The sequence below is a fragment of the Rhinolophus sinicus genome, linkage group LG17, assembly GCF_036562045.2.
Source record: "Rhinolophus sinicus isolate RSC01 linkage group LG17, ASM3656204v1, whole genome shotgun sequence".
Taxonomy (NCBI): domain Eukaryota; kingdom Metazoa; phylum Chordata; class Mammalia; order Chiroptera; family Rhinolophidae; genus Rhinolophus; species Rhinolophus sinicus.
Window position 1 is genome coordinate 20,041,976 of NC_133766.1, and position 27,744 is coordinate 20,069,719.

Sequence of the window (27,744 nt, forward strand, 5' to 3'; positions counted from 1 at the left end):
AGAACAAAACCCATGGTAAGTATTCATTCATTTATTTATTAAACAAATATTTGTTGAGTACTTTCTATATCTCAAACATTATTCTATGTTTTGGAATATAGCAATTAGCAAGCAGAAAAACGTCTCTGTCCTTATTTCACTTATGTCCTAATGGTCAATAAATATTAGCTATTATTATTATTGTTACTAGTGTTTTGCTAAACATGTAAATTCTAGAACTTTTATCTAGATGAAGTCTTTTTTCTCTAACTGACGTCAATCAATCAATTGTATTTAATAAGTAACCACAGAGTACAGAGCTTTGAGCTGGTGTTTCTATGGATGTTAGGGGAGGAGAGAGGGTAGATAGACTGTCTTAGCCTCTGTCTTAGCCTCCGCCTTCAAGGAACTTACAGCGCATATGCAAAGACTAGCAAGGACTAAAGGGCTTTTACATTTAAAAAAATGTCATCCTTTCTTGCTTGTTCTTCATTACCTCTCAGTAGTAATAACTTGAGTGGATTTTTCATCACTGTCCATTGTAATCTGTCCAGAAAAACCATAGACCCATTCAGAAAGGTCCAGGAGGAGAAAACTAGCAGCTATATCTGAACTGCTTGGGAAAGAGCATAGTTTAATAAATGAATGGACTCTTCTCTTGTTTCTTAAATTGACAAGAGTCCTTGCAAGTGCCTTGATAAAACAACAAGCAAACAAAAGTCAATCTGATACATAACGCAACCACATAACATTGTGATTTCTTGGAGCTTTGGCTTCTGAAGGGGAGAGTCCCCTTTCTGAAGTCTTTTATTTGATAGATAAGGACATAGATGCAGAGATGATGAGTGATTTTACACAAGATTTTGCAGCTGGTGTGTGGACCGCTTGGACTAGACCCTCAGTATCCCCTTCCCAACTCATCGTTTCTGTAGCCTTTGAAGTCTCTCCTTTTGTCTAACTTTGAGTGAAAATTCCTAGAGCGCAATGGCCTGTTTACTACATGGCTTGTTCTGGACTCCGGCTAGCAGTGTGTTGTGAGGCACTCTGAGAAGGAACTTTCTGACACAGACGGTGTTGGTGGTGAAGTTAGATCCATTTCCAGTTAGGAAGAGAGAAAGGGGGCTTCGCAGGTACTTTCCCTTATTTTTCTCTCTTTCTCAAGGAGTTCATTTAAAGCCACTGTTTTTTTCCTCCCAGACCCCTCAGAATGGTTCAATAGTATTTCTGGACGGATTACAATGGACAGGATGAATAATAATTCTTACTACTGAAAGCTAAGTAGAAACAAGCAAGCAAGGGTGGTGTGTTTAATTTGTGTACATTTCTTACATTCGAGTCCTTTTGATCCTCGCAAAAGGCTTCTTTTATCCTGGAAGAGGAAGAGACGGTACTGAGGGTTCCCCCAGTGTTGACTAAATCCCTCTCCAGAGCTTTATTGCTTCTGAAAGGATCCAGGTTCGCTGGGGAAAGTGGAGCGAGATTTTAAAAGGGGTGCCACCTAGTGGTCGCTGTGATGATCAGCAGCTGACAGCGAAAAAGGCCAGTCGCTGAGGATAGCAGCTGCAGCCATTTATCTCAACGCTGCCTAAACGGCCAGAAGAATCATACAGCATTTACATTGGGAGCAACCTCCAGAGATTTTCTATCAAGCCATCTGCCTCCAGTCAGCACGAATAATATGTCTTATGCTTAGTGTTGTATAAAACACTTTTATAAATATTATTACATTTAATCCTCATACTGGCCCTGTGAATTTTGATACAATCGTCATCTCTATTTCAAAGATGAGGAGATGATCCGTCATAACTTAGGTTTCTTCAACAAAATGTGAGCAATGAATTAGGGGCTTGAACTCAGGCTTTCTAGACGTACCTCCCCGCTTGAAATCACCCATCTACCAACCTCAGGAAAATATACAGAAACTTAGAGACTGAAAAGAGACAGGTTCTTCACTGGTCTTACAGCCTTTGCACCAGAATTGAGTCAGTGTTGAGAACCAACTATGGATCAAATGTTTGAGTTAGGAGAGTTTCTTCCACCTGCAAATTCACCTCCAAATTTCCCTTCAACAAAGAATAAATGGAATATCTTGACCAGCAGGAACAAGGCAGGCTTGACGTGGACTGGTGGTGGGGAGGGGGCTGCTGTGTCCATGGGGCCGTGAATGATGGGGCCCCCGGAATACTGAAGAGGCTGCTGGTTGTGTCAAAAGAATCCTTGTAAGAGGAAATTAAGCCGGATATAACCCCGCTGTGAAATCCTTGGGCATATCTCAGGTCCCTGGTTGAAATATTCAGTAGTTTTCAGGGAGAAAATGAATTAATGAATAAGGTCATCTGGCAGGAGAATGAAAAAAAAAGTGTTCAAAATATCAAAAAATATATATATAGCGGGAGTGCCAAAAAAATGTATACACACATGACTTGCATTCATCTTGTTATCGGTATATATTATTACAATTTTAATACAGTTTTTCCTTTCTTAAAATGTGTATACATTTGTTTTGTCTCTCTCTCTCTCTCTCTGTGTCTATATATATGTATATATATGTATGTATATATACATATATATGTATATGTATATCTATATACATATATGTATATGTATATATGTAGGTATATATACATATATATCTATATGTATATATATACATACATACATATATATATGCACACACACACACATATATATATATATATGCTATCCCACCTACTCAGCCACTTTTTCTCTACAGAGGGGCCAATACCTCACAGGTGTCTCTAGTCTTACCTACATCACCCCTCACCTGCTTTCATCCTAGCCCTCTGACTTTTATCCCATCCTACTGTGTCTCCTGGCCCTTGGATATTCAAGGACAACCCTTAGCAGTTTGTGCAATCACAGGACATGCTCTGAAAAAGAAGCAATCTTGTGTGGTTTGGTTGTGTTAGAAAGAAGGCATTGTTAATGGAGGTCTTGACCTCTGGGCTGAAATAGCAAGCTAGGGATGTGTTTGCTTTTTCTGGCTGTTACTGGTTAGAGAAAAAAATACATTTATGAGGGGAAAAGTCATCTCTGTGTTCCTGAGGGATCGGCTGGAAAGGAAGGTTTCCGAGATTCAGGCCAGGTAAGAGTACAAACCTCGCAGCAGGGGTTCTGCGAGGGAAGGTGGGGAAGGGACATTCCTTTTCCTCAAGGAAAAGCCTGCTGGTTGTGTCAGATGAGTCCTTCAGAGGAGATTAAGCTGGATAGAACCCCTGAAGATTCGGCCTTCTTTTCTGTTACCATCCCCTAGCAAAAACAAAGAAATCCAAGCCAGAGACAGAGCTAGACTAGATGTCGTGTTCATTCGTACTGGGGTTATAAGTAAACCGGCTGCAGTGTGCAGTGTGTCCTCAATCCCATTTTTCTGTGCCTCCGCCTGCTTAAAATCCCATCAGTGCAGGCAGAGAACCCTGTCTGGAGCCCAATCGCTAACCCAGAGCTTATGTGTAATCGCTCACATCGTATGTGTAACCCCTTTCTCAATGGGGAATTTCAGTCAATTTCCCACACTTTCCAATTCCCAGTCCCTTCTTTTTCTTCTCAGAATTCAGGAAGTCTGGTATAACTCTCCACTGTCTACACTGAGTAGGAGATCTTAAGGGTTAATGAAGGACCAAAGGGTTCCTTCCTCTCTCTCTCTCTCTCTCTCTCTCTCTCTCTCTCTCTCTCTGTTGTTTTGTTGTTTGTTTGTTTTTGATTTTGGTTTTGTTTTGTTGTTGTTGGGTTTTTTTGCTGGCATTACCTCCTCCATAATCTAAATACCTCAGAGTAATTACAGTGCTCTTTCCTCTGCTGACTCTCCACTGCACTTCGGTGAGAGGTGGTCAGTTGGTTCACAGATGATGTTGTGCATAGGCAAGACTGTCAGACTTTGAGAACCCCGCCCCCCGCTCCAGCTCATGTGTCCAGTGCTTTACTAATAACAATAACAGCAAGGACAGCTCCAAGAGCATTGACAATAACAATGTCACACCCTCATTCAATGCAAGATGTTTTAATAATTTTAAAGAATTTATTATGTGCCAGGCATCATTCTATATATTTGAAATTCATCAGAGAACAAAACAGTAAATATTTCTGCACTCAAAGAGCTTTCCTTTTTAGTTCACAAAGGCTTTTGCCCAGTTACCTTATTGAAGATTTTCCAGAAGCTCTAAGAGTGCTGAGATCTGAACTTCCTGTTTTTATAGATGAAGAAACTCTGCTGTCTGGCTCCTTGTGTCGCTGAGTGCTTCTGCTTATCCCCAAGTCAGATTGCTGGTCAACCTAGTCCCTAACGTCTTTCTTGGATTTTCTCTGCCAATATTTATGCCAACACATTGATTTTATTTCCACATTGGCCGCTAAGTGTTTCTGGAAGAATAAACGACCCAGAATGAACTTGAGCGTACATGCATTCTTCACCAGTCACTAGCTGGTTAACCACAGTCAAATCTCTTTATTCCAATTTCCTCATAAGTAAAATAGCACAATAAGAGTATGATAAGACATCCATGACACCACACTTAGGGGAGTGCTGTGTGGAATGTGTTATGCTTCACACAGATGCAGCATAGGGAGCTTAGCAACAAAAGCAATCTCGTGGAATTCCATCTGGAATATGAACTTATGAGAATAATAAATTCTAAGTTCAGCTTATTGAGTAAAGTACATTTTCTGTTCTGAATGGAAACAAGATAGGAATTTTCTAGTGGATAAGCGAAGGGACTGTTTGATAAGTGGAACATCAGTACAGTCTTAGCAGAAAAAGAGAGAAAGTTCATTGTCAAAGAAGTGGTATCAGAATGTCCCTAGCAGCCCCGAGAAACTCAGGTCAGGGAGAGAATTTCAGTGGCCCTTTAATTCATCCCTCTGCCCCAGGGCAGGATAACATGTGGCCATGGGAAGGCTCCTGGGTAGTTGCCAATGACAATTGGCATCACCATTACCTTTGGATTGTTCAGAGCACAAGGCAAACAAGACACTAGCAACTTGGGTTTGACTTCTTCACTTCTTCTGTCCATGCCCTAGAATAAACGAAGATCAAGTACAACAGGTAGCGGGCAACCTCTTCCCAGGAGGCTCCATCTAATCCAGACCCTGGGTACCCTCATTGCAGAGATGACCTAAGCCCTGGAACCCATCTCAGGGAAGCCTGTCACACAAAAGCAGCCTCAGGCTTCTAACAAAACTGCTGCCCCTGTCAGGTCTGGAGGCAGGAATGCAGACATCTCTTCCATAGAGGAGAGAAAAATGATATGAGAGCAGCTTGGATGGGAACAATATTTCAGGCATGGCTAGCTGTTAAAAATGAGCTAATTCGGAAGAGGCACATTTAAATAAATATAATGCAAAGGCATAATGGCACAAGATAATAGTTTTGAATGGGGAATTCTAATGACTTCAAGTGCATTTCACAGGGCAATTAATACACATGTCAGTGCTGCAGCGTTCAGCAAAAGGGGAGGGAAAAAACAGGGTCGGGAGCACAAAAAGGGGTGACGGTGGCAATTGATAAAAGTAGGGTTTGATTTTCTTTGCAGAAGGAGTAATGCTTACAAATATAATAAAAGAGGAAAAAAATAAGTGTGTCAGGTTTTATAATTCAGCTTGTAAAATTCAGAATGATTAGTTTTTGAAGCGGGCAATTAGTCCTTTTTTGCATATTCATGGGATTTAATTAAATGGGGTTGGGCTTTCTCCATTCTTTTCTGGTTACTCCCTTCATTACGCTCTCCCACCAGAAACTAAAAATATATCTGATTCCCATCAAACTGAGGCCTCATTCTCTTCAATTCATGGAGGAGTTTCCCTCTGCTGATTGGTATATACAAATGCCCAGGATTATCTTTAAGAAATTACATGTTTTTGTTGTCTCCACTGTAAGTCAACAGATGAGGTATGTGATTCTTCAGGGGCTGAGGAAGAGACTTTGGATGAAAGCAAAGGGAGAGATTACAGAGGGCCAGAGGACAGTCCCCGGGGACAGACAAAAGACATCTTACTTGCTGTTTCTTCTTTATATGTGTGTGTGTGTGTGTGTGTGTGTGTGTGTGTGTGTGTGTAGGGAGACAGAGAAAAAAAGAAATAAGGTAAGAAAAAGGGAGAGGGGAAGAGAGGAAGATGAAAGGGAGGGAGGGAAGAAAAAGAGTCTGCAGAGATCCGACTCATTTGTTGTCCACTTTGGTGGAGGCCTGGAGGACAATTTTATGCCAGCCAGCAAGTATACGATTGTTTTCCTTTTTGTTTATATTCTTTTCAAGTGTTGCCTAGAGCAAACAAAATGAGAAACCAATGAACTAACAAACTCCAAAATCCACACGTAGTCAAAAACCACCTCAGTACAAAAGGGAGAGACCCAGTGGCCCATTGGGTTTGCTCCCATCTCCTTAGTGCACTAATTTCTGTTGTGTTTTGTTTTCTGTATTCATGTGTGTGTGCGTGTGTGTGTGTTTCCCCAAAAATGCAATCATTTTTTCTAATGTTTTGTACTAAGAATCTCTGGTCAGCTTCCAAATCGCTAGCTCAGGCATTCTCCTTATGTTCAGGTCTTGTGAAGGCTTTTGGTTCTTTCTGACATCCCATTGACTGTTTACGCCATTTTTTCCCTTTTCAAATGCTTTGTTTTTAAATGTACCCTCTCCCTTCCCTGCCCCCATTAATGCACACACAAAACTCCCCTTGAATAGGGACAGAAGTGATCATTTTAGTTCCTCCTACAAACAAAAATATTTACAGATTTTGTCTGCACAAGATTTTGCTCATGAAGAAACCAAGGCTGGGAGAAGTTAATTATTCAAGATCACAGAGCTAACAGGAAGTTGTATTAGAGAATTTGAGTTCATGTCTGTAAGCCTCCAAATTCCACACTCCTTTTAACACACCTGTGGCTTCCAACTTCTAGATTCTGAGTACTAGGAGAGGAGAAATTCCTAATCCTTTTATAAGGAGAAATGATGTTGATTTTCCCTGAAAGGGGAGGTAAATTGGAGAGAAGGGACTGACAGCAAAGAGACAGTATTTCTTCTTAATTTCTGATGTTCCTTTTCATTTGGAGTGATAGCATTAGCCAGTGCTCCTCAGCTCCCTTCTCCATTGTCCCTTTTCTTTGGAATCTATCTGCCTGTAGAGGTTGCATTGCAGGGACCTCCCATTCTCTTTCCAGAATAGTCTATGTCTAGGGGGATAAGGCTATTTAATTCTGGAGTTTAATCTTAGGAAGCCTAAGTTACACTTTGCAATAAGTCTATAATAAATAATAAAGCTGACATTTTGGTCTCCATTTACCTATCTCTAACCTGTTCTGTCTCTTTTTTCTTTGTTTTTTATTTTTCATTTATTTATTTATTTTTATTGGGTAACAGTGTGTTTTCTCCAGGACCCATCAGCTCCAAGTCAAGTCGTTGTCCTTCAGTCTAGTTGTGGAGGGCGCAGCTCATCTCCAAGTCCAGTCGCTGTTTTCAATCTTTAGTTGTGAGGGTGGGGGAGGGGAGGGAGGGCACAGCCCACCGTCCCATGTGGGAATTGAACCAGTGACCCTGTTGGTAAGAGCTCACACTCTAACCAACTGAGCCATCTGGCCGCCCATAACCTGTTCTATCTCTAAGTTGTCCTTCAACTGGTTTAAAACTCAGGTGAAGAAAAAAGTATTATCTATTGGACCTCCTCAACCTTCAACGTAATCCTTACGAGTGCCTCCTCCAACCCAGTCATTGTGCTAGGCTGATATTTGCTAACTTTATCTTGGGATATGTCATCCAGTGGCTGTGAAAAAAAGGTGCTGACTCCATTGTTTGATTGCCTGTGGACACTGAAAACTCATGGGGATGACCCCTGAGTCTGGACCTGGCATTTTCAAATACAGACATTGGGGTGTAAGCAAGTAGATATGGGTAATTAAATTTTGTGTGAATACGTGTATATGTATTTTTCTAGTAAAGGTCCATAACGCTAATGAGATACTCAGAGGGTCTTTGACCCCCTAAAATAAGTCCCTAAGTTATAAAGTCATAATAATTGGTACCAGCTTGGAACAAACTTCACAATGAGCTAGTAAATTTTTACACTAAGTGACTCTTACTTATTTTTAGTGTCTCCAAATTCTGGTCTGATAATCACAACTAGAAGAATGGGACATTTACTTGAGTTCTGAAAAAAACAAATTCCTGAGGCTTGTAAATTACTGTTGAGAATGCATTATATATTAAAGTGCAGAATATAGGGAGAGTCAGCACCCAGGCCTTAGAACCCTGTTCCGTCCTCTCCTCTTTGGGTTTCCCTGTCCATTGCCCATGACTACTGTTTTCTGCACTTGGCACAAATGCACACCTAGCCTGGAATGGACAGCCATTCCCTCTTTGGCTTCCCTCTTGCCTTTTGGGGAACCTGTTAAGTAAATCTCTGCAGTGAACTTGCAATCTGCATTCTCCAAAGATGTCCCTCATGCTTTCCTTAAGAGGAAACTAGACTTCATAATGCATGGCAGTCTAATTCATAAATAAATATTGTATGTACCTCCAGATGGTTCATTAGCCAGTTGTTATGGCAATCAGCATTTCAGCCAATTAAAAGCCATTCTCAAGACTTTAAAATATGTTGATTGTGGAAACATGAAGTGCCTCAAGACCGTGCAGATACACTTGTATGCAAGAGGCATCTCTACCTTGGCATAGGAGGGAGCTGGTGGGGGTGGGAAAGGGGAAAAGAGGCACATAAGTACCGTGCAGACACCAGAATGAAGGTCAAGGATGCAGAGAGAGGGAGACATTTTCATTCCTCTCTACCTTGAATGTAAAGAACTCTTTCAGGGCACTCAGAAATAGAAGGTGCTATTCACCATAATTCTTGTGGATTCCTTGAAGGTAGTGACTATATCTTGTTGACTTTTGTGTCTACACTGCCTGGCACATAGTAGGTGACAATTTATAGTAATGAAAAAATAAATAATGAATAGTTTGACAATCATAATCATAATATAGTGTAACAAATAGTAGAAAAAAAGTGAAGTACTCTTGTTCTATTATTGAAACCAAGGACACAACATATGACTGGGTTTAAACAGGAGCCAGTGAAGGAGGCTGCTGCTGCGGCCTTGAGCTGGGACAGAAGCTCTGTGGACAAACACTGAGTACATAGAATCAGATGAGAGAGAAAGCAGTAAGATACGAAAAGAGACAGGGACCATGCTTCACACAGCTCTGCAACCCTGTCTGCTTGTAATAGTGCCTGTTACATAGTAGATCCTCAGCTGATTTGATTAAATAAACAGTGGTTCTTTTCATCACCTCAGAATATGCTAAACCATGTCGTGTATGAGTGACTGAGAGAATCAAAATTCTGAAATCTATTTTGCACTTTTTCATTCCCTCCCTGGAGAATTGTTTTCCAATCATAATACTCAGAATTAAGATTTCTCTTAATTTTTACTCTCTCATCAAAGGATTTTCCTGGGGAGTTGGACTTCTTCAACACCAGGAATAGAAAGCTTTTCAGGGATCCAGTCCAGGGGCCAGTGGAGGGTCTGGGATTCCCACCTCATTGGCTGCCAAGAGGTCTGGCTCTACTCCCAGCGATCCATGACCCCCTCTTTTTCTCCCCCGCATCTCTCCACAGAGCTGTCTGGACCTCCCCACACAGAAATCTGCTGCCTCTGAGATTGTTCTGATATAGTGAAAGGAGGGGGAACACAAAAAATAACTTTCCTAGACAATCAGAGCAGATTATTTTAATGAGGGCTTGGAAACAGGAAACAAACGACACCAAATTAGCCTCACTCCCGTTTGTCAACTGTGTTGGTAAAGACACTAAGCCTGTGTCTGAGTCAGCAGTGGGGGAGCTGGCGGCTGCCTCTGATTTCAGGAAGCTTCTCTTACAGGAGCTCTGACTTGCTTTCTTTCACAGAGCTGCCCCTTTCCACCTAGCTCAGTGCTCTCTATTCAAATTGTTTCAAGGCTGCCAGAGTCCATCATTGTTAGTCTAAGTCTGCATTAAATCTCCTCTGGGTAGAAGTACAGCTCACTGAAGGAGAAGAGGGTCCCAGAGCCCACTTGTGACTCAGGGAAAGGTAAATGACAGAATAAGGATACTTGCGTTTCCCATACTCTCCCCAGAGCAGGGAACGCATTGAAAGATGAGGCAGTTTCTCTAGTTCTCTCTCAGGCACATATCTCTTTCCTCAATACTGTCCAGTTATCTCCTGGCAGCCCCTGGGTATGTCAATGGGAGATCAGCCGTTGGTCAGGGATGGACTGTTGTTCCACAATTCGCAAAGTAGAATAATGCCAATAATAATGTTCCTGTGTGCGGCTGGATGGGAGAGACGGAACTCTGAAGCGGGGCCTCGGGTCAGAGTGGTGAAGAGAAAAGGACTACGATAGATTATTACATTAAGCAAAATGAAATTGTTTCCCTGCTGGGAAGAAGGAAAGTCATTAACTCAGAGAGTCCAGTTATCAGGGAAAATGATATCACATCTGCAGTGTTTTTGGATTGCAATTTAAGAGGAAAACTTGTAAGAGAATTTGATGTGGGGTGAAAAGTGTTAGATTGATAGCTCGGGGAATTGTAATATGTTGTTTCTTTGCCCACCTCTTGGTCTCTTTGTATTTCTTGGTCTGTGGGTCTCATCTCACCTACTCTGACATTCATTCCTCCCTCGCCAGAGAAGGCGATGTGTAGCAGATATTGAGGTGAACTCAATCCCTTTATATTTCTGAAACCTGGTAAGTTCTCAGTTTTCAAATCCATACATACTCATATATTCAAGTTGGCTCTTCGCTTGTAAGGATATTCCAGGGCTTCCTGCCTGCTTCTGCTATGCTTAGGGTCACCATGTAAGGATATTCTTTCTAGAACATGGGTGAGGTCAGCCCAGGGAACAAGGGAGTGTTTATAACATATGTAAATAACTTAAGGCTAATCATTCAACCAAAAGTGTTTTGCTGAGCACATCCCATATGCAGAACACTGGATTCTGTGCCATGGAAGACAACGATGAATGTGACCTGAAGAGTCCCTTGAAAAATTCATAATCTAGATGGGCAGATAACACATACAGCGCAGTCTAATCTAGAAATACCAGGCAGTCAATGGTCACAGTCACTGAAGAAGCTCTTATTTTTTGCTATCTTTTTACATCCTCAGCCCAATCTCAATCCTTTCATATCCATCTAAGTAATGAATCATCAATGAGGTGAATTAATTTTAGTTAAATGTTTAGAGTATAAAAACCTACTGTAAAGGGATCAAACATATGGTGATGGAAGGAGAATTGACACTGGGTGGTGAACACACAATGTGACATACAGATGATGTATCACAGAATTGTACACCGGAAACCTATGTAACTTTATTAACAATTGTCACCCCAATAAACTTGAATTAAAAAAATAATAAAATAAGGCAAATTAAAACTGTTTAAAAAAACCTACTGTGCAGAGGTCTGCTAATCACATCACTTTAATAAAACTACATAGTCTAATTTGACAGATAAAGTTAGAACTGAGTAAAGACCTCACTGTCTTAATACCACAAGCTCAGTCCTTCCTAGCCCAGAACGTTTTATTAGTTGGTTGCTGAGAGATACACTTTTTCTTTCTGATTCTGCTATGCTGTTTTAGTTATTTAATAGGATAATCTGTTATAACCTTAACATACATTGAACCAAATAAGGCAGAAATTAAGTAGGTGGTACAAAGTGGACAGGAAACTCTGTTCTATGAATTCATGTAGGGAAATAGGCTGGCTTCTCAGTACTTCCACCCTCAACATGGGACTTCTGTGTTGGGGTCTAAGGTGGCTACTCCAGATGTCACCACATCCCAACAACAGGGCATGGGAAAGAGAGTAGAGGAAAAGTTGTTACATTGCAAAGTCCCAAATTAGATGCTACACTCATTACTTCCACTCTCATTATATTGACCTAAACTTAGTAACATGTGCATATCTAGCTGCAAGGGAGGCAGGCAAATGTAGGTTCTAGCAGGAAATTCATATTCCCAAATAAGACTTTGGGATTCTATTACTAAAAGGAAGAAGAGGAAAAGGAACATGAGGATAAAATTAGTTTTCTCTTCCATGCCATTTTCTACCATACTTCCACTAACCAAAACCTTCTGTCTCTATTACCCTGGATACTAAGGAATAAGTTACCTTGTTTTTTCCTCTGGTGTTCTAGTTTCCTTTGTCTTTAACCAAGCAGAATATCTCCTGACTTAATTTGTGTCTTTGAATCCTAAAACTACGCTGGAACCCTCAAAAACCTCTGTAACTTTCCACTCTGTAGTCAACTACCTTTTCATTTGCTGAATTTACATTGGGATTTTTGAAGTACCTTGTCTTTTGTTGACAAAAACATAAATAGAGAAATCTGGTTAATGCCTGCAAAGGTCTTTTTTCCCCTCAATTATGCCTGCTCCTTTTTAACTACTTTGTTCTCACCCAGGTCCTATCTCAGTCTTCAATTAGCTCTTCTTACTGTCTCATTTGCTTCCCCATAATGTAATTTCCCTGGTATTGTCCTTATAGCCGGCTCTGTTTGCACCCAGAGAACATCTTTATCACTACAGATGATCATTTAATTTATACATTCACCCAACTACTCATTTGTCAAAAATCTAAAGTCTAGGCCTACTCTGTGCAGACTGTTCTAGGCACTGGGTACACAGTGGCTAACTGCACGATCTCTGCTGTCACAGAGTTCACTCTTGCCCACGAAGACAGGTGATAAACAAATAAACTCAAGTGCAAAAATTGTACAAAATATCTTGAGGAAAGAAAGACACCCATGATAAAGAGAAATAAGGAAGGCCTACTTAGGCTGGGAAATAGTCTGGAACATGATGCCAAATCTAGAACCTGAAGGAGAGCAGGGTTGTCCAGAGAGTGTAGGGAGGACATTATTTCAGGTAGAACACCACATATGGAAGCCCTGAGGTAGAAAAAACATTGGGGTGTTTGAGGGATTAAAAGAAAGGCAACGTGACAAAGACGTGAATTGTACAGCCACAAAAGATGACGATGAGGAATGGAGGCAGTGCTGAGGTGACAGCAGAATACATAAGCTTTGTGAAACGAAAAACTGCTGAAGAATTTTAACATGGTAGATGACTATTTTAACTAATGTTTTCAAGTTCACTCTGCTGTGGGGGAATGAGTGGCAAGAATGGAAGAAGAAAAAGACTAATTAGGAAACTGTCAAATAGCATCACAGTTCTCCAGGTATCTGGCTCTTTCTTCAGGGTTCATTGACACAGACTCTTCTAGTTACTCATGAGACCAGTGCCCGTGAAGGTCAGACTAAGTCACCAAGTATAGATGAGAAAGTAGATCTTCATTGTATTGCATTAGTTCATGTAGATGGGCAATTTCCAATTAACCACGGTGAAACTAGCAATGAAATGTTATTAGAGAATGACAAAGAAGTTTGCAAGAATTTTATGGAACGTGACCCTGATGAATAATCTTAATTCAAAGCAATTGCTCTTTCTACTGCATAGCTCGTCAATAATGGCAACACCAAATACTGTATTATTTATAACAAAAATTAAATTTCTGCTGCCATATACTAACTCAAAACTTTTGATATTTTCGTTAACTTGACTGATTAAACTTTATGTGAATTAAACTTTGAAACAACAAAAAATAAAGGAGAAAACTACTGCCATATTCCCAAGGAATAAAAGTGGACTGGACCAGGATGGACAGGGTGATGGGAGGATCATGGTGTCTCGCTAGACTGAGGCTCAGGTAAAATACATTCTCTACCTGTTTTTATAAGTAAAGCTTTCTTGGAACATAGCTACTTCCATTCATTTTTATATTATCCATGGCTACTTTCTGTCTTCAATCGGAGAGATGAGTAGTTGCAATAGAGACCATATCACTCATGAAACCTAAAATATTTACTTTCTGGCCCTTCGTGGGCTCTGCTGAATCCTGCTCTAGACAATAGCTTCAAAGGGCATGCAATGTGTAGTGGAAGTTAGTCAACTTACCTGCTAAATGATTTTTCTAGGTTTTTTTTTTTTTAATCTTCCCTTTGCTATACAATAGAAATCTCTCCTTTTCACCAGCTTGGGGACAAAAAAAGAAGAGTTAAAATGAGTATCTTGTGAACTAAGGAAATGCTGAATGAGTAAGAAAGAAACCCAGACAGCCACAGCCATGCTGAATTTCTAGTGGTGTCAAAAGAAGCTATTGACTATGGAAAGAAGCCATACTTACTGAGTTTTGTTTTTTTTCCATTAGAAATATCTGGATTATCTCCACACCTTCAGATCTCCTTGTAGCTACAATAGCTTAGGCCCCACACACCGAACTAGCAATCTACCAATTATTTCCTTGCTTGACAAACATCACTCACAGCCCTATTATGGCTGGAAGGCTTTTTAATAAAACTGTCTATAAAGATTACAAAATAAACCTATGGAGCACCCTCCTCAATACTTCCATCTGTTTCCCCACTGATTTCTCTCCCTTTCCCACAGAGAAGGTTTGAGTTTCCAACCAGGTGTCTCTTCAGAGCTTTATTAGAGAACAGTTGAATGCAGCAATCTCTGCCTTCTCTCAATGCAGCTGTATTCCAAGGAGCTGCTTTTCACAAATGATGTGACATTGAAGTACTCATGATTTTGACTCCTTCCTCAGATCACATCCCTCTAGTGAAGGCACCAGGCATTTTTCATTCAAGCTGAAAGCAGGACTAGTCTTATGCCTTCTACTTTAGTCTCTTCTATGGGTTGTATCCACTGTATTAAGAGTACAGGTAGCTTATCTGTCTTTCAGGCAAATAGCCATTGTGTTCGCACCCAAGGTGAGAACACACCATTTCCATTCTCATCCAGGAAAAATCACTTTAAATTAATTCAGAGGAAAATTGTGGGGACAGTGTCCCAGAGAGCAGTTTCCAGGCTCTCACCCTCACATGGAAAGGTGCTGGCTCAGGTAGTAGATGGCCGTCAGTTGTGACTAGTTGGCCATCAGCTGTAACCAGTTAGCCAATTAGCCACTGATATAACTGCCGTGGCTACACTAGTCAGCATGGATTGCGGACGACACAGTTAGCAAATGTGGTTAGCATGTGCGGATTGTGGATTTTGGATGGTGTTGCTCCTACTTCCCGTGTCTCTCCCGACTGCCAGTGAGACTGGGGTACAGGAAGACCCCTTGTCGGGGTACTGGCAGATGTTTGCTTTTGTGTCTCGACCAGCCGCCATAGAGAATATAGTGGTATGACTCCCCTACCTATGGCTCCGTGGGTGTTCCTTTTTGGCCTCACCATGTCCTGCGTTCTTATGTGGGGAGTGGGAGCTGAGACCCTGCATTATAAAAATTGATGTGAGAAGGGAGATAGAATTCCTTAGCTTTAAAAGAGATTAAGAAATCAAATGAGTGGACACAAACAGCATGGTTCCGGCCAAGTGGAATGCTGGGAGTTCATGCCAGGGAGGGTGATGAGCTGAGGGACTGGCCTGGAATCCGGATAACTGAGTTCATGGGAGTGTGGGCTCTATGTCTAAGGCATACAGATCTCCTAAGGGATCTTGTTAAAACGCAGATTCTGTTTCAATAGGTCTGGGGTGGGGCCTGAGATTCTGCAGTTCTCACAAGGTCCCAGGTGATGCCCATGCCACTGGTCCATGGGCCACACATTGAGTACCGAGGGCAAAGGATCTAACTGCAGGGTCCACACGGATGTGGGTTCAAGATTTTTTAAATAACATAGGTTACCTAGATTCATTTGGAGTCTAAATAATTCAGTGCTCATAGGGGATGATGATGTGTGAGATTTCAGAACCAGAGTGCAGACTCAGAAGAGAAGCTGCAACGAACTGCGCCAAAAGGTCATAGGTTTCTCACGTACATGCTGGGATTATCTGCAAAAACCTTGACAGGGGACTTTGGCCCCAAATATCTAGGCAGAAGGGCAGGTTAGCAAGATTGGCCACAGCCAGGACCTGAGCCAGGGAAGCTGGAGCCCGAGCACTAAACCCAGTCAAGAGTAGGGGCTGAGCACATGGACTCAGCTATCAGGGGAACTGGGCAGGAAATCTGGCTCTGTCCCTCTGAGACTCTTTTCTTGTTTGTAAAAACTCAACTCATGGGTTTGTTGGGAGCTTTAAATAAGATATCCCATGTGTTTCAGGTTTCAATCCCTAGAAGCAAACCCTGAGATGATGATGTGTGTGAAGTGATTTATGACACAGGGATCCCAGGCAAAACCGGTTGGGGTACAGAGAAGGGGGACCTAGGAAGGGAAGGGAGCCAAGCGAAAGGCCAAGTTCTATGAGAGTAACTGCAGCTCCGTCCCACAAGGGGGCGCTGCAGATAGAGTTGTCTCAAAACCAGAGCACAGTAGCTGAGTTATTTATATCTTCAAATCCATCAGTCATTAAGGGCTGCCCCCTGAGAGACGTAAATTCTCAAACATTTCTGGTTCTCTGCACACACGAGAAAAGGGGTTTCTAGAACCCCAGGTCAGCCCTTTAACAAAGCATCGGGGGCTGGTTGTTGTGAGCAAAAACCCACCGGAAATTTTGTTTTCCCAAAAATGGTAAATGGCAAAGCGATCCAAGGCATGTGAAAGGCACCTGAAACACTCTGTTAAATCCTGTGAAGACCTTTGCATGGTTTCTGGCTATCTTAAATCATTGGTAAACTTATATGTACTGTCTAATCATTATCTCAGGTGACAAAGACAAAGAAAGACAAGAGGGAGACAAGACATCCATCTCATGGTGCACTAGGCAGTGGGACCAGCGCAGACTCCGCAAATGCAACCCGTCATTAAAAAACGTGGAATCCAGCTAGCAAGTGACCTAAATGACCAGAAATTCTTAAGACCCACCTACTGAATATTCCTTTCATTTCAGGGATTCATGGACTCAGATTCAGCACTGGAAGTGTGTTTCTAGATGTGAGTGGCCATACTTTACTGCTGTGGCTTATGGAGTGAATAACCTTGCTGGACTCATTTTCTTTAAGAGGAGAAGTCCTTTAACTCTAAAATGTTATGGTTTGACATACCACTAAATACTAAGCCATGTTCTCCACACTCACACATCCCAAAGTTAGGTATTTTCCTTCCTCACTCAAACAGTGTCACAGATAGTTTATCTTTGTTTCCTGTATCTAGCCTTTATAGGTATACATGGCACCAACCCAGGTTGGCCTCTTGTAGCTGCGATGTCACATAATATTTCTAACTGTGATTGATTAGTAGCTCTCTCTCTCTCTCTCTCTCTCTCTCTCTCTCTCTCTCTCTCATTTTCCGTGCATTAAAAAACAGCTGAAATGTCTCTTATCCTGATTTTGGAGATTATAACTTTCAGGATATATGGGTAAAGGGGTGAAATGAGAGGCAAAAAATTCTACTCAGGCAGGATTTTGATGCGACTAATTATTCACCAAGATATGGATAAGTCCATTTTTGTAAGCAATGAATTGGCTCATTTAAAATTCCTTTGTTTTCATTTTAGAAGAAAGAAAAAGGAAGAAAGTCAAAAGGATGAAAGAACAAAAGAAGCTACCCACCGAAAGACAGAATCTCTGCCAGCACGTTTAAGGTTGGTGCCAATTGCCAAGCAGCTAGAAGGGCCTGCTTACTGCAGAGTATAGAAAAATGGAGAGAAGAAACATGATTCAAACAACACTTTCTGAGTGGGGGAGAGAGCTTCAGAGAATTCAAATGCTAACTTACCTGCCTGACCTGGTAACACAGCCAGGAACAAAAGGTTATCTAATTGAAATGGGGTAGAAGATTGGAATCAGACCTAGAACAGACCGACCCCTAACACAGGCTGGCGTAGGCTTTGTGCAGCCAGGTGGATGCTATTGGTGGATAGAGGGCATAACAGGCAGCAGGGGGGTCCAGACTATCACTTGGTGCCAATAAAGGGAGCAAGGGTTTGACTACCTGTTCTAGAACGTTGCAGTGTTCAGGGCAGGCATTATTATGAGATCCAGACAGAGGATTTCTTGTCAACAAGAAAGACATATGGTGATGTCTGAGAGTCCAAAGACTGTGGTCGCTTTGCTATAGCTAGTAGGCAACTCCCAGTCACAGGGTGGTTTTGAGAATCAATGCTCCTGTCCTGCGTGGCCTCAGAGTGTGGACTGGGAATTCTTAAGAGAAAGGGCATTTGTTAATTAGTTTACTCAATTAATTTCCATAACAAACTACCACAAACTGGGTGGCTTAAAACAAGGAAATTTGTTCTTTAATCTTAGGAGACTAGAAGTCTGAAATCAAGGTATCAGTGAGGTTGGTTCCTTCTGGAAGCTCTGAGAGAGAATCTGTTTCATGCCTCTCCCAGCTTCTGGTGATTGCTGGCAATCCTTGGCATTCTTTGGCTTATGGCCATATAATCTCTGCCTTCATTATCACCTAATGTTCTTTCTCCCTGTGTGTATCTGTGTCTGTTTTCTCCTCTTATAAAGACATAAATCATTGATTTAGGGTCCACCCTAATCCAGTCTGACTTCATTGAATTTAACTTACTACATCTGCAAAGACTCTGTTTCCAAATAAAGACTGAGGCTCTGGGTAGACTTGAATTTAGGAGTTGGACATAGTATGGTGGGTGGATGCGGGGGTGGAGTGAGGAGAGACACTATTCAACCCAATGCAGTTTCCGAAAGAGGTTGCAGCTCTATGGAACGGTATAGAAACATGTCACTAGAGCAAGAGCGCCTGTTTGTGCTCTGCTTTGGGGAACAAGGTTGAAGCCAAGGCATGAATAGAGGCACAAACAGGACTGTACTTCAGACAATACGCCTGAAAAAGCCAAGGCCTCCAACTCTCTCTTTCATTAAACTCAGCAGAACTTATCTGTTTAGTGAGGAGAAAGAAGTAATGAGAACTCCAGTGTACATGTGCATGCTCGCACACACACTCTTGTGCAGTGCTGTGCCCTAGGGGAGTGTTCAGTGGATGTTAACTCATCAGAAGGAAACATGGTGGAGAGGACTGAGCAATAGCCTGATCCCAACACTGCTATTTACTAATGCTGTGACCTTGAGCCAGTCCACTCTAAGATTCACTAAATATCTCCCTCCCAGGGTTATTTATTGTGCGGGTTTAAGTTGATGAGATAACATCTATCTAATATCTAATTATTAGACTGGCACTTATTGGGTGCCATAAGATATAGTAAATATATCTTATTTATATCTTTACTATATCATATAACCATAAGATATAATAAAACTGTGGTTCCAGAAATGACGATGGAAGCCATGAAATGGTGACTCCAGTTCTATGTTTTAACAAGCATGATGCTTAGTTTATGTGTTTAGCCTGAACTGGGGTTGAGCTCCCACTGAAGGATCCTATTTAAATTAGCACACCTCTCCTTCTTTTTTTTTAATTAACATTTTTATTAATTTCAGGTGTGCAAAATAATATAATAGTTAGACATTTATCATTTATATCCCTCACACAGTGATAACCTCCTTCCCCCATCTATCACCCCTCTGACATCGCACAGAGCCATTACATTTCCACTGCCTCTGTTCCGAATGCTGTACTCCACTTTTATATATATATATATATATATATATATATATATATATATATATATATATATACATACATACATATATACACACACACATATATAGTTATATAAATATATATAAAAACTATATATAAACCACAGTTATATAAAATATATATATATATATATATATATATATATATATATATATATATATAATTGTAGTTGGCATTCATTATTGTTCAGCTTCCGCTTCAGGTGTACAGTGCAGTGATCAGGCATCTACATCATCCCTGAGGTGGTCTCCCTAATGAGACAAGTGTCCATTGGATACCCTACAAAATCTTTACATTATTGATTACATTCCAAATTGACTTTCATATCTCCGTGGCCATCTTCTGGTTACTGAATGTTTTCTAATCCCCTCACCTTCCACCTTATCCCCACCCACCCTTCCCATCTAGCAACCCTCAGTTTTTCCTCTATGTTTCTGAGACTGTTTCTGATTGGTTCATTCATTTATTCTTTTCTTTAGATTCCACATATAAGTGAGATCATATGGTATTTGTCTTTCTGTGTCTGACTTATTTCACTTAACATAATGTTCTCTAGGTCCATCCATATTGTTGCAAATGGTAATATTTCCTTCTTTATGGCTGTGTAATACTCCATTGTATAAATGTGCGACAGTTTCTTAATCCAGTCATCTACCGATGGGCATTTCAGTTGTTACCATGTCTTGACTATTGTGTATAGTGCTGCAATAAGCATAGGGGTGCATAAATATTTTTGAATTAGAGTTTTGGATTTCTCCAGATAAATACCTAGGAGTGAATTGCTGGGTCATAAAGTAGTTCCATTTTCAGATTTTTGAGATACCTCCATACTGTTTTCCATAGTGGCTGCACCAATCTGCAATCCCACCAACAGTGCACAAGAATTCCCTTTTCTCCACATCCATGCCAGCACTTGTTGTTTGTTGATTTATTGATGATAGCCATTTTGACTGGGGTCAGACACCTCTCCTTCTTTCCCAAGATCCTGGTCCAACCCGAAAGGGTACTGGCTTTTTTCTTACCACGCATCCTTTCTTCATAAGAACCACTACTGTACTGAGACATCTCTACTAGTCTGAGAATTATTGATGGCAGTAGAATGTGAGGGCTGCAGCTGCCATGTCATTCCACTTTTTGTGTGTGAAGAAACTAGGGTTGGACATTCCAATACTATTAGAAATTCCAATGATATACTTTCACATCAGCCTCGGTTAGATTTTCTTAGATTATTTTACACATAATAGGGCACCTCTGAGATTCTGATTAAGTTTGTACCTTTAGAGAGAAATAAATAGACTTTCAGAGTCTGTCAAGAAAAGAAATGCAAGACTTCCTACTGAACAGCTCTGACAAGGTTAACGGTGTCAACGCCGCAAAATAAAGCACCATCAGAAGGAAAGATTGATTTGTTAGCCTTGAGGTAGAGATGTTGAGATGAGAAGTTGAATTTAGGTTCTGGGGAGAAACAGATATAACCACCAAGAGCAAAGAACTCTGAAAGACTGGACTCAGATTATTCAGACAAATCCAGACCCTCAACCAGTTCAGGGCATATGCCAAGCTAGAGCCAGTAGAGCCAGAGGTCACAAGAAAGACTCAAGAATCCCTGAGGGGCAGGCCACCTCTCAGACAAGGATAAACGCATCATCAGTGGGGAGGAGAGTACCTGGCAGCTTCATCCAGCGAGTCCCCTTTTTTGTCCGCTCAATGTAGAACCTCTGGTCCACCCAGATACACCTTGAGCACCTCCTACTGTGTAAAATCACAATTGTGTGATTCTTCCCTTGTGATTTGGCTAATGTTAGAGGAAAGGGTGATAAGACAAGAAAACACATGGACTTATTTTTAAGATAGTATGTGTGACCTGTGGCTGGATAACATTGGAAATAAGAAAAGAACACTTTATTACAGTATTACCAATTCACTCCTTTCTGTTTGGACCTCTCCCCCTTTATCATCAGTTTTAATCTGCTTTCTCTGAAAGTTTCCACTCCAGTTTAAAATAGTCACAGTGGAATTATAGGTCCTATTTTACTTTATAAAACATACATATTTATGTCACTTGATCCTTTCATTGCCCAGTGATGTAAGGGTTACTGGTAACCTATTTTACAGAGGGAAAAACAAGTTACAGCTAGAAATAAATTGAACCAGGACTAGTATCCTGGACTACTGATTCAAAACTCAGTGCTACTTCCACACATCACACTTCACCCCAGTGGAAGAGAAGCACCTCGAAAAAGAACTTCCTTCAGCTTTAGAGGCAAGTGAACTGGGGGTGATTACTTTTCCCTTTGCTTACAGCCCTGCGGTAGGGACTGATGGTAAGAGTGTTGAAACCAGGAAAGCTTAAGCTCAAACTCTGCTTTGAAGGCACCAGGGCAAACAAAGGAAGTCAGGAATACCTCTGCTGCCTTCATCACTTAATTAGCTGAGCATCACACTCCATTTAGTCTTGTCTCCGAGACACTTGCAATTGTGTAGCTTTCTTGGCTTTTCATTCCACGAAAGGCTTTTTCATACCAGCGTCTCCAGTCCCTCGGGGAGCTGGACAGGAAAGGAAGAAGAGGTGTAATGGGGATTCTATGAGCTCAGCTCTTCATTGTCTTCTCCTGTGAGCTCTGCTTTCTATTGCTTTCTCCCCTGGTGAGGTTCCTGGGTAGCTACCTGAATGGAACATGAAATGTTTTGTGATCCCATTATTACTCACCAAAATACAGGAGCCACAACTCTGGCGCCTCACTGCCTCTCATTTAAAATGCCTTCTGCTACATATATTTTTAATTTATTTAAGTGAAAGAGAAAAAGAGAAGAGACAAAACAGACTCAGTAGATGAAGAAACAAAGGAGAGTCCCTGGGGCTACCGAGAGGCAGTGCTATTAGGCAGAGACAGCCAAGCACTGACAAAGTGCTGAAGCAACGCGCCAGCGCAGTGAATATAGTCGCTGAGGATCAAATAGGAGCCAAAGCTGTAAAAAACTTGCTCCATTCTCTTCTCAAGTGGCTTCAGCTGCCTCCCAAGCTTTAGTAAGAGAAGCATGAAATGGCTGTCGGAGATAAAACACCCATAAAAATTTGGTAAACTGGAAAGGCAAGAATTGTACCTTTTTGGCTTTTACTCCATAACATTGGGCACAAAAGTATCTCGGGGCTGGGCCTTTGGGCAAAAACACTTGGGAGTGAATTTGATCCAGGCTTCCCAAGGATCATGCTCACTTTCTAATCTATTGGGAAAAGAAGGGAGGTTAGCCTTAGTGGCCTCCCTGCAAGCTTATGTGGAGCCACTGATGCAATGAACCCCACTCTAGAATTTTGCCACCCCAGCTTGTTTGCCTGCTTCTCTGGCTGCCTTCCTGAGAGCACTTCTCTCTTCGTTCAGCCTGGCTGCAAGAGAAACAAAAGAGCAATCTGTAGTACTCTACGCCGTTACTTCAAATACCAAGTGATTCATCTCAATGATTCTAGACAGTCAGGTCATCTTCTGATGTGATGAGGACACAGCAGAAATGGGACTGAAGCGACGAAGAGCTGAAACTTAGTGTGGGAACCCTTCCTCCCAACCCTGCTTATTTTTTATGTTGTTGTTTGTTTGTTTAATTTCAACTGTCATGAAGGAGAAAATAAATAGATTTCACCCCTTCAATTGTATCCTTCCCCTCTAGCCAGGGTATTTCCTCTTCCTCTCTTCACACCTCCCTCAGTCCTTCATACTCCACGAGTGACACTTGCATTAACATCTGCTGAGAGTGGAGTCTATTTTGGAACAAAAGGTCTTTACAAAAGTGGATATGCAACAGCTTAGCAAGGGTTCAAAGTTAAGGACTTTGACGGAAGTAATGGCTTTCATCTTTAAGGATCTGAGAACGTCAGTGCTTCTCATCGTGTCCTTCATTCTGGGAGCGAGAGGGGAAAATATAGAGGGAGTCTTCTTTCAATGGACCAACCGTAATAACCAGTCTATTTAAAAGTTCATGAATAAGAGATTGTATATAATCTCTGTGTTATGAATTATGCACAGACTGTGGACAAAAAAGAGCTAGGCAACTTCCCACTTGACTCACCTCGGCCAATTTCACCTTTACTTCTAACATCCTTGGGCGGCAGCATTCGTCGTTATCTACTTTAATCTATTAAAAAGGAGTTGGTCCAGGAAGAGAAGGCTGCTAAGATCAAACAGCCTTGACTTTGGTGAACTCATATAATCCTTAAAATTTCTTTCCCTTGATACTTAATTTCAAATCACCTAAACTAATTTCCACTTCAAAACTCCTGACAGAGACTTCAATGGCAAATCCTAGCTGTTAACCAAAGGGGAAAAAAAGAAAGAAAAAATGGGAAAAGTGGCCAGTTAAGAAGTGGGCAGAGACAGAGAGAGAAATGGCAATAGCTTATATGACGACCAGTAAATATCTTTGATAAACACGTGGATTTAGAGTAAAATTCAGCTGCTACCTCAACAAGTAGTGGGGCTAAATCCTTTGAATAAACATGAGTGGCTATATCTCAGACATACACAACTCTGTGAGCCGTGTCTTCCACTAAATACTGTAGTCTGGCCCCCTCTCCCATTTCATCTTGATATTCAGTTGAGTATCTTAGCAGCAGCTGAAAGTTGCATATCTGCCCCGTCTTGCATGAGGCTGGTGAGTCCAAGACTGGACGTCTGGTTCAGGCTGGTTCTAGCACCAGTGCTCTCAACGCGATGTATTCATATTCCCGGGAGCCTCACTAAAACAGGTTGTTGGGTGATCATCTGTGGGATCCAGCTTGTTACACTGTTTCCAGCAGATGTAACTCTTTCCTCGACTACTTTTCTCTGTAGTGGAGACAGAAATGATGGAGACAGACTGGAATGGAGACAGAAATGATGCTTGTTAATTTAGCTCAGCCTTATAATATTTCAGCACTAAAAATAATGTTAGGAATCATTTTATCTTCTCCTGCCTCTAAGTAGAGCTGCTCCTATGTGATCTTAAAAAACAATAGCTGACCATATTTTTTTAAATAAAATTAAAGAATGAGAGTGCTAGAGACTGAATGTTTGTGTCCTCCCAAAATTCACATGTTGAAACCTAATCCCCAGTGCATTGTATTTGGGAGGAGGCCTTTGGGAGGTGATTAGGTCTTGAAGGTAGAGCCCTCATGAATGGGATTAGCGCCCTTATAAAAGAGACCCCAGGGAGCTTTTTCAGCCCTTCCGCCATGTGATGACGCAGCAAAAAGACAGCCATCTATGAACTAGGACGCAATCTCTCTCACCAGATTCTGAATCTTCTGGAGCCATAATCTTAGACGTCTAGTCTCCAGAACTGTGTGAAATAGATTTCTGTTGCTTATAAGCCACCCAGTCTACGGCAACTTTGTTATAGCAGCCTGGGCAGACTAAGACAGAGGAGGTTAATATTTTCGAGCATCCAGTATGTGCCAAATACTACCTAAAATATTCACCCTGACCAGTGCAAACAGGAGTGGTTGTAGAAGTGAAAACTGAATTTCTGGGAGCCCAATGATTTCCCCTCATCTCAGAGCTGAAAAGTCTCAACATTTGGAACCTGACTGGTCTTGTGTCAAAGTCCATGTGCTTTCAGAAATGCTGTGCCCTCTGCCCCAAGAGAGTTCTCAACCTTGCTTGGAAAGTTGTGTCTTACCGTCTACAACCAAAAAGTGCTGTCTCATATCTTGCCTAAACTCTCCCTGTTATAGGATACTTCCCACTTCTCTCTCTCCTCTGATTTATCTCCAATACAGCTTTAAAAGTCAAGTGACATTTCAACCTTTTGGAGAAATACCATCCAATCCTTGGAGACTATTGCTTCTATCATCTCATTGTGATCGGCATTGATTAGGATTGCATTAGGGTTAGGACGCAGATGTGGAAGGGACAAGGTTGAAAGGAGGAAGAATTCTGCCTCATTGCCACAAGTCGGATGCTCTCCAGCTGAAAATATCTCGTCATAAATTCAGATACAGTGAGCTATATTACCCACACCTCATGCTATAATCCACTCTGTCTCCTGGGGGCTCCCCATTACATACTGAATATTTGGGGGTTTGCTTTAAAGCCTTTACTTATCAAATAGTGTTAGGGGAATGAGTGTGTAATGAGGAAATTGGCAGGCGTCCCAGAGTGATGTGAGGGGCTGGGATTCAGAATGCTAAGCCACCATTCAAAATGTAAGTAATTAAAATTAATTAAAAATCATTAGACAAACCTTAATTTTTGCAATTTCAAGGTGCAAGCCAAGTCACCAGAGCTCATAAAGAATGTGCATGCTGTCGCATCTACGTGATGTATTTCCATGACCCGAGCACGGACTGAGGAACTGAGCTGAAGGCAGTTGGATCAAAGTACTATGGTGAGTCAAAGCCTCTGTTTAAGAAAAGAAGTGCATGCCCGTAGCTATGGCTCCTGCACTGATACAGTACTGCTTGACCCACTCATTCTCTGATCATTGATCCGCACACCCAAGGGCTCTCTTATGGCAACAGTGTCCAGAGCATTAAGACCTCACCTCGAGCTGCTTATGATCCAATTTGGATGGAGGGAGGATAGACCAGAAGCCAAGAATAACACAAATGAAACACGGTAGAAGAATCCACCATTCATTCATTCAACAGGCATTTTAGCGTCCCCCCTATTATGGAAACAAGCTTTGTGCTAGGGCGTATGGTTACAGGGTTGGTAGGCTGACAAGAGTAAAGATGCATATTCGGGATCAGTGGAAAACATTACTTCTAGCAACCCTGTGGTAGGCACGATGAGATAAGGATCAAATTAAGGAAAACCCTCACACCCAGGAAATACTTGTCTGTAATCACTTCTTAGATGACTGGGATTCAAGAGCATAGAATTTTTTAGATAAGAAGTGACCTGAAGAGGTCATAACTTCCATTTCAGAATGACAAGCAAATGTGAGCATCAATTATATAACTTCTGCACCACTGTTAAAGTGTCATCACATTTATTGCACTGAGAACAGATGGTCCAGATGAGCACGTTCTTCACACAGATTGGATAACCTGAAGGGTTAGGAAATCTAATTAGAGTCCCAGTTGAAGGAACCAGAGAGAATATTCCAACAAGAATGAGGGCTTGGGGAATGGGAACAATGGCTGCTTTGAAACACTTGAAGAAGAACCATGTCTTAAGTAGGCAAAATAGTTCTTATGCGTTACTTTTTCGTTTTGATAGAAACACCTAGCAAACAAAAATCTATCACTGAAATATAAAGAAATGAAACAAGAAAAAGAGAGAGACACTCAAGTTGAAGAAGGAATGTTCCGGGAGAGAGCTCTCGCCTCCCTATCGCAGGCAGATGTGTGGGACTCCCCAGAAATTCTACAACTGAATGAGTCACTATTTGAAAAGCATGCATTGGAAACTAGAACTGGGATTAACCAAAGGGAGGCCGAAGTCAGGGGTTAGAGTTTAACTCAGCATAAGAATTTTCTAATAATTAATCTGACCTACAAAGAAATAGGATGCTCTGTGATATAGTGATTCCTGTGTCTTTGAAATGATCAAACAATAGTTAGAAGACCATTGTTGGGTAAGCAATCAAATTATTTCCTGCACTGAGGAAGAAGAAAGATGATACCACCTTGAATTTCTTTTCAGCTTTAAAGTTCTATGAGTCTTTGGCGTGCTAACGTTATATTTTGAGGTAACAGGAGGCCCAAGAATTGAACCCAAATCTTGGCCTCTAGATCTTGGAAATTTTGAGTACAGGAGTGAGTTAGATGTCAAGAAAAGTTTGAATGCAGGGTTTTGCCCAGAAGCAAAAGAACAAATGAAATGCTTGCCCGTCCTTGTTTATAGTACGTGCTCAGAGACCGCACTGTCGTCAGAGTCTTCCTACCAAGACTCTAGCAGGAAGCTGATGCCGATGGGCCTTTCCTGCCTTGTGAGGAGGAGGCCTGGAAGATGGAAGATCTGCTTCTTGACTCAAACCTCATAAACATATTTAAAACAGGTTTATCTTTCTATGTCCTGTGGTCCCCCTGCCTCTTGGATCACCTCCCTTCTCATAACAGGGAATATGACTTATTTTAACTGACTGATTTTTATGGCTTAAATTCTACCCTCCCCCCAAAAGATATGTTGAAGTGCTAAGGCCTAATAACATAAATGTGACTTTATCTGGAAGTAGGGCCATTGCAGATGTACTCAGTTTTGATGAAGTCATATGGAGTAGGGTGGGCTTCTAAC

General features: G+C 41.4%; 1 long non-coding RNA gene across 1 annotated transcript; it reads left to right on the forward strand.

The window, feature by feature from the left end:
- The first annotated feature begins 2,948 nt into the window (after positions 1-2,948).
- On the forward strand, positions 2,949-25,871 carry LOC141569356 (uncharacterized). The gene is made up of 3 exons (XR_012492898.1): positions 2,949-3,085; positions 17,460-17,546; positions 25,769-25,871. It is a non-coding gene; the product is annotated as an uncharacterized LOC141569356 (long non-coding RNA).
- Positions 25,872-27,744: the final 1,873 nt, after the last annotated feature.